The following is a 12,167-nucleotide window of genomic DNA, read 5'->3' as shown; positions in this document are numbered from 1 at the left end:
AAGATTTTATTGATTTATTTGAGAGGTACAACTACAGACACAGAGAGGGAGGGATAGAAAATATTTCATCCATCTGCTGGTTCACTCCCCAAATGGCCTCAATGGCCAGAGTTGAGTCACTCAGAAGCCAGGAGCCAGGAGCTCCTTCAAAGTCTCCCATGTGGGTGCCAGAACCCAAGCACTTGGGCCATCTTACACTATGTTCCCAGGCCACAAGCAGAGAGCTGGATCAGAAGATGAGCAGTCAAGACACAAACGGGTACCCATATTGGATGCTGGTGCAACATCACCAGCCCCCAGAAAATTTGAATTTAAAAGCCAATGTCTGGAAGGAGAATGGAGAGATAGGGAGGAAAAATTGGAGAAGACGTGATCACTAACCATTAGACATAGAGTAGTCAGAATAGTGAAGAAAAAGACAGGAAGCGTGAACACAATTCAGTACTAATTGGTTACGCAGAGGGTTGAAAGTGTTCAGTTCCATGATGTGTGCATGAAAGACTGTGTGGACACTGGCACAGGAAGTTGAAATTGGGAAAAAAATCAACAAGAATATGATGCAAAGAAGTGAGACTGGTACCCATATGGGATGCTGGCACTACAGGCAATAGCTTAACTTTTAAGTCTTGAAAAAAAAAGATTGTTTGCACACAATTTATACCTGCAAGACTCAAAGAATCTCCTGAAAACACCTATTTGGTTGGTTCAATAAAAAAAGAATACTGGAGCCAACATTGTGATGTAGCAGGTTAATCCACTGCTGGCAACACTGGAATCCCATATAGGTGCCAGTACAAAACTTCTCTGTACCACTTCCCACCCAGCTCCCTGCTAAGGTATCAGAAAGCAGAAGATAACCCAAGGGTGTGGTCTCTTCCACCCACATAGGAGATATGGAAGAAGCTCCAGGATCCTGGCTTCAGACTGTCATAGCAGCAGTCAATGCAGCCATTTGTGTAATGAATCAGTAGACAGAACCTCTCTCTCTCTCCTCTTTCTGTAACTCTTCCTTTCACATTAATAAATAAACCATTAAAAAAAAAAGATGAAACATGACCACTGCTGGACAATAGTGGGAGTCAGAGAGTATTCTTATTTTATATATTATTGTTTAATGTTGCCTCCTCCAGTTCTTCTAAAAAGTACAAGCAATCCTTTGGGAAACGATAGCAATCTGTCATCTCCAAAGTAACTGATACCTGAAGGTTATGGCCATGCAAACACTGTTAAATATGTGAACAGTTAAATAGACCTCAAATGCTTTCAAATGCTCAAAATTGGCCAAAAGAAAGGAGAATGAAGCATATATAAAACATGCTTAAAAATCATAAAATGAAAGATTGAAACATCATCTCAAAAAGTTGACTCCCTCTAAAACTATGAAAACATATATCTAATTCACTTTTTATTGTCAGAAGCAATCCAACTGACAAAAAGTACTGAGGGTTTAAGCCATAAAGAGGCCAAGGGTGATAGATAGGAAATGTTCCTAAACAATCTAGCCCCAAGAGTCTTTGCCAAAGGCTGCAATGTGGATTGCAGAGGAAGGATACTGCAGAGAGCAGAGACATGTGCAATGAAGTGCATAATCAAGGCCTCAGTAGAGTGTGTGCCATGTGAACTTAGGTCACTCCCTATTTCTGCCTCCATGATAGACAAATTGCTATGATGATCCCCTGCCCTTTCGGACTCCTACTTTTTTCAGATCATAAAGCAATCTGAAAAACTGAAAAGTTATTCTGGTTATCTTACTCATGCTCTCACCCTCTACATGGGGTACACAGAAGGCACATAACTTGTTTCCTCTGTTAACAGGTCTATGGATCAAGGGTAGCTACATCTGGAGATAACACGGGTTCCTGGCATTATTTTAGATTCTGGATTTGAGTGTAAAATGATGGGAACATAGGACATTGTGGTCTCTGGTTATGAAAAAAAGTCAAGATACCTGTCAGATAGCTGGTGCCGCGGCTCATTTGGTTAATCCTCTGCCTGCAGTGCCAGCATCCCATATGGGCACTGGGTTCTAGTTCTGGTTGCTCCTCTTCCAGTCCAGCTCTCTGCTGTGGCCCAAGTGCTTGGGCCCCTGCACCTGCATGGGAGACCAGGAGGAAGCACCTGGCTCCTGGCTTCACATTGGCATAGTGCCGGCTGTGGGGGCCATTTGGGGAGTGAACCAACAGAAGGAAGACCTTTCTCTCTGTCTCTCCCTCTCACTGCCTATAACTCTGTCAAATAAATTTTAAAAAAAGATATTTATGGGAGAAGAGACATTCCAGCCTGTGATGACCTGGGACCACTCATCTTCAGTGTTGTTTCCTGTGAGAGGATCTTATACCCCCATTCCCATACTGAAAAATGCAGACAAGGCCACATGACTCTTTCCAGATACAGTGGAAGAAAATTTTGTCACATTTGATACAATCACAAAAAAATCACTTCCCTTTCTCATCCAGCCACAATGACCATCAGTAGACACCATTCTATCAGCCTGAGGTCAAAATGACAGCTGATGCACAGCTTAAATGTGGAAGCCTTGAAGAAGCTGGGTCATTGGTTACCTGAGAAAGCCATTAAAAGACCATTAGCTGCAGTAGATGGCGCTCATAGATAGATAGCACTGCAAGTCCATGGGTTATATCTATGGAATTTTTAATACATAGTGCTTAACACAAATACAGAAAAAAGGGGCCAGCGTGTGGCACAGCAGGTTAATGCCTTGGCCTGAAGCGCCAGCATCCCATATGGGCACCGGTTCTAGTCCCAGCTTCTCCTCTTCTGATCCAGCTCTCTGTTTTTGTCCTGGGAAAGCAGTGGAAGATAGCTCAAGTCCTTGGGCCCTTAAACCCACCTGGGAGACCCAGAGGAAGCTCCTGGCTCCTAGCTTGGGTTCAGCCCATCTCCAACTGTTTTGGCCATTTGGAGACTGAACCAGTGGATAAAAAATTTATGTCTGTCCTCTCCCAGTAACTATGCCCATCAAATAAATAAATAAAATCTTTTTATTTAAAAAAAAAAGGTCTCTATATATTTCCATCTACTTCTCATTCTCTCTCAAGTATATATAAATTCAGCATTATAAAAGAATGAGAAAACTTAGAAAAGAATACACCAGTGGCCAGCACTGTGGCTTAGCAAGTAAAACCACCACCTGCAGTGCTGAGATCCCATATGGGTGTCAGTTTAAGTCCTGGATGCTCCACTTCTGATCCAGCTCTCTGCTATGGCCTGGGAAAGCAGAAGAGGATGGCCCAAGTCCTTAGGCCCCTGTATCCCTGTGGGTGACCCAAAAGAAGCTCCTGGCTGCAGCTCAGTGCAGCTTTGGCCATTGTGGTCATCTGGGGAGTGAACTATCAGATGGAAGACCTCTCTCTCTCTCTCTGCCTCTCTGTAACTCTGCATTTCAAATAAATAAATAAATAAAAGAAAATAATACACCTTAGAAACACAAGCAGAAAAAAAATCCCATAGAACAAATTAAATACATCTAGAAAAATCATGTGTAGGGGCCAGTGATGTGTGGTGTGTAAAAGCCACCACCTGTGACACAAGCTTCCACATGTGCACTGATTGTAGTCCTGGACTATTCCATTTCTGATACACTTCCCTGCTAATGTGCCTAAAAAACCAATGAAAAATGGCCAAGTCCTTGGGCCCCTGACAGTGAGGTGGGAGACCAAGAAGAAGCTCCTGATTTCTGGCCATTGTGGCTCAAGTTCAGCCATTGTGGCCATTTGGGGTGTGAAGCAGTAGACCAAAGATCTCTGTCTCTCCCTCTCTCTGTAAACTCTGCCTTCCAAATAAAAAGAAAGCTTAAAGAAATTAGGTGTAGGGGTTGGCACTGTGGCACAGCAGGTCAAGCTACTGCCCGCACTGCCAGCGTCTCATAAGGGCACTGGTTTGAGTCCCAGCTGCTCCACTTCCTATCCAGCTCTCTGCTATGGCCTGGGAAAGCATTAGAAGATGGCCCAAGACCTTGGGTCCCTTCACTCCCTTGGGAGACCTGGAAGAAGCTCCTGGCTCCTGGCTTCACATCAGCACAGCTCTGGGTGTTGCGGCCATCTGGGGAGTGAACCAGCAGATGGAAGATGTGTCTCTCTCTCTTCCTGCCTCTCCTCTCTCTGTGTGACTCTGACTTTCAAATAAATAAATGGAGCCGGCGCCGTGGCTCAATAGGCTAATCCTCCACCTTGCGGCGCCGGCATACCGGGTTCTAGTCCCGGTTGGGGCGCCGGATTCTGTCCCGGTTGCCCCTCTTCCAGGCCAGCTCTCTGCTATGGCCAGGGAGTGCAGTGGAGGATGGCCCAGGTGCTTGGGCCCTGCACCCCATGGGAGACCAGGAAAAGCACCTGGATCCTGGCTCCTGCCATCGGATCAGCGCGGTGTGCCGGCTGCAGCGGCGGCCATTGGAGGGTGAACCAACGGCAAAGGAAGACCTTTCTCTCTGTCTCTCTCTCTCACTGTCCACTCTGCCTGTCAAAAAAAAAAAAAAAAAACAATCAAATAAATAAATGAAGCTTTTTAAAAAATTAGGTGTAAAGAATCAAGTACCCTTATGCTCCCCAGTCTCCTGAGATAAATATTTCTCTTTCAAGATTAATTTATTTCCAAGGTAGAGTTACAGAGAGAGAGATCTTCCATTGGCTAGTTCATTAGCCAAATGGCCACTACAACCAGAACTGGGCCAGACAGAAGCCACTGCCAGGAGACTCATCCAGGTCTCCCACATGGGTGCAGGGTCCCAAGGACTTGGGCCATCCTCTCCTGCTTTCCCAGGTGCATTAGCTAGGAGATGAATCAGAAGTGGGCCATGAGGAATCAAACCAGTGCCCATATGGGTTGCTGCCATCACAGGCAGCATCTTAACCCGCTGTACCACAATGTCAGCTGTAAAGACAAGCATTTCTCATGACAGGCCATAACTAAACAATAAAGGAGGAGAAAATAGCTTATAAGAGATGGCTAGTTGTTGGAAAGGAGTCAATCAAATGGAAATTGTAAGAAGCTGCAGTTGAGAAGACGGTTGAAAATGTTATTAGAGGGGCCAGGCACTGGAGCGTAGTAGGCTAATCCTAGGAAAGCAATACAAGATGTGCTTGAGAATGGGGGACCCACAAGAAGCTCCTGGCTCCTCTTGGATTGGCTCAGCTCCAGCCATTACGGCCATTTGGGGAGTGAACCTGTGGATGGAAGACATTTCACTCTGCCTCTCCCTCTCTCTCTCTCTCCAAAATTTTAGGCACTGTGGTGTAGAAGGTTAAGCCTCCTCCTCAGTGCCAGCATCTCATATGGACTCCGGCTCAGTTGAGTCCCAGCTGCTCTACTTCTGATCCAGCTCTCTGCTAATGCACCTGGGAAAAGCAGAGGAAGGTGGGCTAAGTACTTGAGTCCCTGCACCTGTGTGGGAGACTCAGCAGGTGCTCCTAGCTCCTGCTTACTGGCTCCTGCCTGACCCAACCCCCACCCATTGAGGCCATTTGGGTAGTGAGTCATTGGATGGAAGATCTCTTTCTTTTCCTCTTTCTCACTTTGTATCTCTGCCTTTCAGATAAATAAATCTTTTTTAGAAAGTTATTATACTTTAAAATCAAATGTTAAAAACCCCTAGCAAATATTTATCATTATTTATATTTTCTAAAAAAAACTTTACTGATTTAACATAGGGGACTAAATCCTAGTTTTATTTATTTGAAAGACAGAATTCCAGAAAATAAAAACAATGAGAAAGAGATTGTCTATCTGGTCACTCCCCATCCATCTACAACAGTCAGAGTTGGGGCAGATTGAAGCCAGAAGCCAGGGAAGTCCATGTGGTTCTCCCACATGTGTGGCAGGGGTCCCAGCACTTGGGCCATCTTCTGCTATCCCAGGCACATTCGCAGGGTGCTGGATTAGAAGTGGAGCAGTCTGGACTCAAAGAAGCACTCTTATGGGATGCAGGTATGATAGACTGCATTTAACCGATGATTCTGCCCCCACTTTGAAAATTTTTAATGTCAGGGCCAGTGTTGTGATGTATGGGTAAGGCCAACACCTGTGATGCTGGCATCCCATATGGGCACTGGTTCATATCACAGCTGCTCTACCTCACATCAAGCTCCCTGCTAATGGCCCGGAAAAGCAGAGGGAAATGGCACAAGTATTTAGGCCCCTGCTACTGATGTAGGAGACCTGAATGGAGCTCCAGGCTCCTGCCTTCAGTCTGGCCCAGTGCTTGATTATTACAGACATCTGGGGTTGAACAAGTAGATGGAAGATGTCTGTCTCTGTCTCTCTCACTCAGCCTTTCAAATACATAAATAAATCTTTCAAAAATTCTAAACTTTGGGATATTGACTTAGAATTATTTCTTATTGGGGCTGGTGCTGTGGCATAGTAGGTTAAGCCTCCACCTGCAGTGTTGCAGCTGTGGCATCTCATAAGGACACTGCTTCAAGTCCTGGTTGCTCCACTCCAATCCAGCTCCTTGCTAATGACCTAGGAAAGCAGTGGAAGGTGGTCCAGAGTCCTTTAGCCCCTGCACCCATGTGGGAGAGTGGGAGGAGGCTCCTGGCTTCTGGCTTGAGATCTACAAGGTCCAGCCATTGCAGCCCTCTGGGGAGTGAACCAGTGGATGGAAGACCTCTCTCTCTCTCTCTCTCTCTCTCTCTCTCTCCTTCTTCCTCTCCCTCTCTCTGTTATTCTGCTTTGCAAATATTTAAATAAATAAATCTTAAAAAATTATTTCTTATCCTTGGTAACTTACTGTTTAGTGAAAACTTAGCAGGTAATATTGAACAGTTATATGTTAGCAACTTATGAAAACATTTACCAAAAGGCCCAATGCCTTCTATATATTTTAAGAAGCTGAGAGTACATGTATTTAGAAAAATCTATCTATTACATTTAGCAATTCAAAAAAAGTCATCCTACTGCAGAGTAGCCCTTGGTCTCTCTAGCTGCTACACTGCTTTATCTCTCTGCAGATACTGTAAATCAGAGATGCTCTTACCCCTGGGCAGAAAACCTGAGGTCTATTACCTCATGTCAAATTGCATAGGGGCCCCGAATCAGTAATCCATATCATGATCACCTTGAGGAGAGGATCTGGGTTGCACATGGCACAAGCATCATGAGCCATCAGGGGTGGGATTCCCTTTGTACCCAGTCATCCTCCTCACCTTGCACAGCTTGTACTGGGCATTCTCTTCAGTGTGTGTTCAGTTTGTATACCACCTCCAGCTCATGTCTGCCACCACGTGGCTTCTGCTGTGATGTAGTGAACAGCAAGATGGCCCTGTGGTGTCAAAGATCAGGCAGAAATGCTCACCTGTCAGTTTGATGCTGATGTTTGCTCCATCTCACACATATCCATGAATCCAGCAAGGCTTGCAGCATCAGCTTGAACCTTGCTGTGGATTCTGACCCAGCACTGCTACATTATCTTCTCTACCTCCTCTCCAGTCAGTGTACACTTGAGTCTATATCTCAGGAGGTGAGGAGAGGGAGACATCCCTTAGGTTGCAGGGACCTGATGATGCACAAGGTGCCACAGCAAAGACCACCAATTCATTTTTTAGCAATTATACTTACATTGCCTGAGAAATATTAAATAAGTATGGTTAATCTCTTAAGTCATGATCTTGCCAAAAAACAACTTTAAATTGGACTTCATAGGAAGCAATGAACATTGCATCATCTTTCCATCTATTGTTTGTGCTTAGGTGAAAATTATGTTGTGATTTTAAATCACACAAATAACCACAACCAACTTTTACACATACAACAGTACACACATATAATGCATAGCATACATTATGGCACAGAAAAATATAGAAATCTCTGCAATTCTTTTTAAATCTTTTAATCAGGCCCTATGGCTCACCATGTGGGTAGCCAATTGTACAGATATGAATGTTGATAAGAGGAAAGAGCTTATTTCTACAAGCTGGCATCTTGGGGAAAGAAATATCTCTCTTTTTTTAAGATTTTATTTATTCATTTGAGAGACAGAGCCACAGAGAGTGGGAGAGCCAGAGAGAAAGGTCCTCCACCAGCAAGACCACCCCCAAAATGGCCACAATGGCCAGGGCTGGTCTGATCCAAAGCCAGGAGCAAGGGCCTGCCCCATATCCCCCACACGGGTACTGGGTCCCAAGCCCCCCTGGGCATCTCCCACCACATTCCCAGGCCACAAAGCAGAGATCCAGAGCAGGAGAGGACCAACAGGGACATGAAATGGTACCCACATGGGATGGTGGTACTACAGGTGGAGGTCCAGCTCTATATGCCACAGTACAGCCCGAAGAGAGAGCTCTTGATATAAAATGTTCTATCTCTGTTAAAGGGTTAATTTTTTTAAATTTATTTATTTATTTGAAAGTCAGAGTTACACAGAGAATGAGAGGTAGAGAGAGAGGTCTTCCATCCAAAGGTTCACTCCCCAATTGGCTGTGATGGCCAGAGCTGTGTCAATCCGAGGCCAGGAGCCAGAGATTATTCTGGGTCTCCCACTTGGGTGCAGGAGCCCAAGGACTTGGGCTATCTTCTACTGCTATCCCAAGCCATAACTGCTAAAGGGTTTCTTAAAGGACAAGGGTAGCTTCAGGGGGAGGTAAATAAAACAATGAGTCACCTTAATTGACAATATGTAAATGCCCAAGCTTTTTTTCTGATGAGGCCTCTTAACCAGGGGGCTCAGCATCAGTTGGGTGAAGGCTTCTTTGTTAGCTGGGGCAAAAGTCCACCATTATACAAATGCTACTATTCCCCAGAGTAATTCAGGCAATATACAGTATCAGTAATTGGTTTTTGCTATATAAAATGTGAAAAGGAAAAGGGAAGGAGGATGGCTTTAGTATGGTTAAAATTCCTTTTTAAAAGCTCCAATCAACTGAATATAATTATTTCCTCTATTGGTAACCTCAGTTAACCCTATTGTTCCTCAGTGGAAACCTGAAAAATTTACTTCAGTATTTAACTCGGAAAGCAACTCTAGTCCCAGTGATGGTACTGGACACTAACATACATAAACATAATTATATCTTCATTTCAGATTCAGTAGGCACTCTGTTAGAGAAACATCTTTTATTGCATTATTAACTCTTGTTCCTCATAGTCAATTTTATCAGAGGCATCTGGAAATTTACAATAGATTTTTTTAAATTTTTAAAATTTATTTGACAGATGGTGAGAGAGAGAGACAGAGAAAAAGGTCTTCCTTCCATTGGTTCACCCCCCAAATGGCCACTATGGACAGCGCTGTGCGGATCCGAAGCCAGGAGCCAGGTGCTTCCTCCTGGTCTCCCATGTGGGTGCAGGTTCCTAAGCACTTGGGCCATCCTCCACTGCTTTCCTGGGCCACAGAAGAGTTGGACTGGAAGAGGAACAACTGGGACTAGAACTCGGTGCCCATATGGGATGCTGGTGCTGCAGGTGGAGGATTAATCAAGTGAGCCATGGCACTGACCCATACAATAGATGTTTAAGAGATCAGGGAGCCCCAAGGTCTCTGCTCTACTATTGGGTTGAGGTGTTAGAGTTGGATTGCTCTTGCCACCCCAAAAATGCTCCAAGAGACTTTCTCTCATGCAATTAACAAAGGGTAAGGTTTATTGATGATCCGACATGTCGGGGCCCCCGTCCCAGTACAGGTGAGCGGCCCCAAATAGTCTTGGGTTGGGGTTTTTATACACGTTTAAACAAAGAAAATCAATCATTGCATAGATCAGAGGTATAGAGTAAACAACTGATACAAGTTAAGTGATTTTACAACCAGTTGATTTATGAATACAGGGAGTACAGGATATCGAGTAAGGGCCTGATTAGACCTCAGAGAACCATATGGCCTATACAGGGAGTATCAAAAAGCCTCCTATTGCCAAAAGGGAGGGCCACACAACAAACACAACAAGGTTGCAGGAACTGCCTTGATGATACCTAGGAATGCAGCTGAATGGCGATAAGGGCCATATGTTGGGGTCAGGGTTCCAGGAGGCAAAGAGATATACGGTGACTTCTTCTATCTTACTTAGGTGAAACTAAGGTTATGCTCACATTGGGGTAATTTACTGACTAATTAACTTTATAGAGAATGGCTATGCAGAGCAAGTCTAATGAGGTCAGGAAAGTTCACCAGAGGAGGTGGGGGGGAGCGGCTTTTAACTTTTTAACCCTTCAGAGGTAGAGCTGAAGCTTGGGCAGCCATTCTCCTGCATTGCCCAAAAGAGATAAACATTGGAATGTATTCTTTGTCCTTGAAACACAATTGGAGGGCCTGCGCTGTGGCTGTGGCATAGCAGGTAAAGCCGCTGCCTGCAGTGCAAGAATCTCATATGGGCACCGGTTTGAGTTCTGGTGAAATTGGAGAAGACCCCCTAAATTTTACACTAAAATGTGGCCCCTTAAAGTTCCCTAGAAATGCTATCTAGGGTGCCACATGTGCTACTGGAATTTTGGGTGCCTTACGATTTCACCACGGGCTTATTACTAAATCCCCAATATTAATAAGCCCAAGAGGGTTCTTGCCTAATATTTAGAGGAGAATTCTAAATACCGGCACAGATAAATGAGGCAGCATGGTACATTTTAAGCTTTTATTTAATAAGAAAAATACATAGGAGAGTGAGAGCTTTATTTAAGAGAGAGGTAAATAGGGGTTCATACCAAGCACCAGGAACCAGCCATGTGGATGAGCATCTAGGCCAGGAAGCCTAGAGCACATGGCCCAAAGGCCATGCACCCTGGAGGTGTGGGGCTACAGCAATCCCCCTTCCTAGCAAGAGGCCAGGGAAAAAAAGCTGGCTGTGCCAAGGGGTGGCCCGGCTTTTAACCCACTTCCAAAGGAGAGTGGTTAATTAACCTGATTGGCTGGTGGGCATCCAGGTGTGGCCAGGTAGGGGGATGAGGTCACACAGCAGCGTGGTGAAGGCGTGGTCTTCCAGTTCATAAATCTGATCAATCTTAACCTGTATGCCTGCCTACTTCACTGGCTGCTCCATTTCTAATGCAGCTCTCTTCTATTGCCTGGGAAAGCAATGGAAGATGGCCCAAGTCCTTGGGCCCCTTGCATCCATGTGGGAGACCCAGAAGAAGCTCTTGCCTGGCTCCTGGCTTCGGATCGATGTACCTCTCTGGCCATTGTGGCCATCTGGGGAGTTAACCAGAGGATGGAAGCCTTCTCTCTCCCTCTCTGTGTAACTCTGACTTTCAAGTAAATAAAAAATTTTAAAGAAAAAACTGAATTGGGTCTCACACTCTATTGTCTTCATACTCCACCCCTTACAGCCACCTGAAAGACCAGTTCCAGGAATTCCCCTCTGCTTGCTGCCCCCTACCTCACCCCCATCCCCCACCTTCCCTGGGGGTCAGGGCCTTCTGTCAGGTGTTCCATCATGGGCACATTGACAGTGGCAGTTGGTTACCCATCTCTACGGATTTATTTTCTCTGAATAAATTCGGTCTGGATATAAATTGGTACACTGCCTCCTCTCTATTCTGTGACTCTTTTCCTAACAGGACACCCTCCCCCCCGCCTCTGCCTCTCTGTAATTCTGCTTTTCAAATAAAATAAACATTTAAAAATTCCACTTAACAACCACCTTCTCTTAAATTTAACACATATGCAGGCCATGCAATATTGCAATAGAACACCATTTTTTTCTTAGTCATAAGATCCTGACTATATCCTGCCCAATCAGCCACGATGCAACTCAAGGTGATTTTGGATGGAAATTAAATTGAACCACTCATATTTCACCAAAGAGGAAGAAATCCTCATACAAACAACCAAATGAGTACTCTTCCAAAAAATATCCAAATTTCCTCACAGGGAGGCTGAAGTAAAAATCTTAGAATCTGTCTCCCACACACCAGTATCACAAAAAATGACCTAAACCAGGTCCAAATGCCATGAGCCCAAAGAGCAGAGACAGAAATTGCAGGTATGCCCCTGGTTCAACTTACCCAGTCTCTGAGCTGTTGACTCCAGACACAAAGGGGAGCCATGGACTCCGTGCAAGGTAGCTAATGCACAGCAGGAAGATAAAAGAAAGTCCCAGAGAGAAAGTGCTCTCAGAAGCTGCTGGGATGCCCCAGAGTCCCAGCTAAAATATTAACTCAAGGGGGGCGGAGCCAAGATGGCGGAATAGTGAGGGCGAGCACCGATAGTCCGGGAAAATTTAGTTTAA

General features: G+C 44.9%; 1 long non-coding RNA gene across 1 annotated transcript in view; it reads right to left on the bottom strand.

Annotated features, from left to right (window-relative positions):
• Positions 1 to 7,483, bottom strand: part of LOC149123256 (uncharacterized) — a 32,071-nt gene extending 24,588 nt beyond the window's left edge. Inside the window, exons 1-2 of the long non-coding RNA XR_016218602.1 lie at positions 7,161 to 7,483; positions 1,949 to 2,092 (exon numbers count right to left, since the gene is read on the bottom strand). This is a non-coding gene — a long non-coding RNA (uncharacterized LOC149123256). The remainder of the gene's footprint in view (positions 1 to 1,948; positions 2,093 to 7,160) is intronic.
• Positions 7,484 to 12,167: the final 4,684 nt, after the last annotated feature.

The sequence above is a fragment of the Oryctolagus cuniculus genome, chromosome 12, assembly GCF_051225735.1.
Source record: "Oryctolagus cuniculus isolate XC-2025 breed Fujian yellow rabbit chromosome 12, ASM5122573v1, whole genome shotgun sequence".
NCBI classification, from domain to species: Eukaryota; Metazoa; Chordata; class Mammalia; order Lagomorpha; family Leporidae; genus Oryctolagus; species Oryctolagus cuniculus.
Note: the sequence above shows the minus strand (reverse complement) of the source record. Positions and strands in the feature narration are given on the sequence as shown.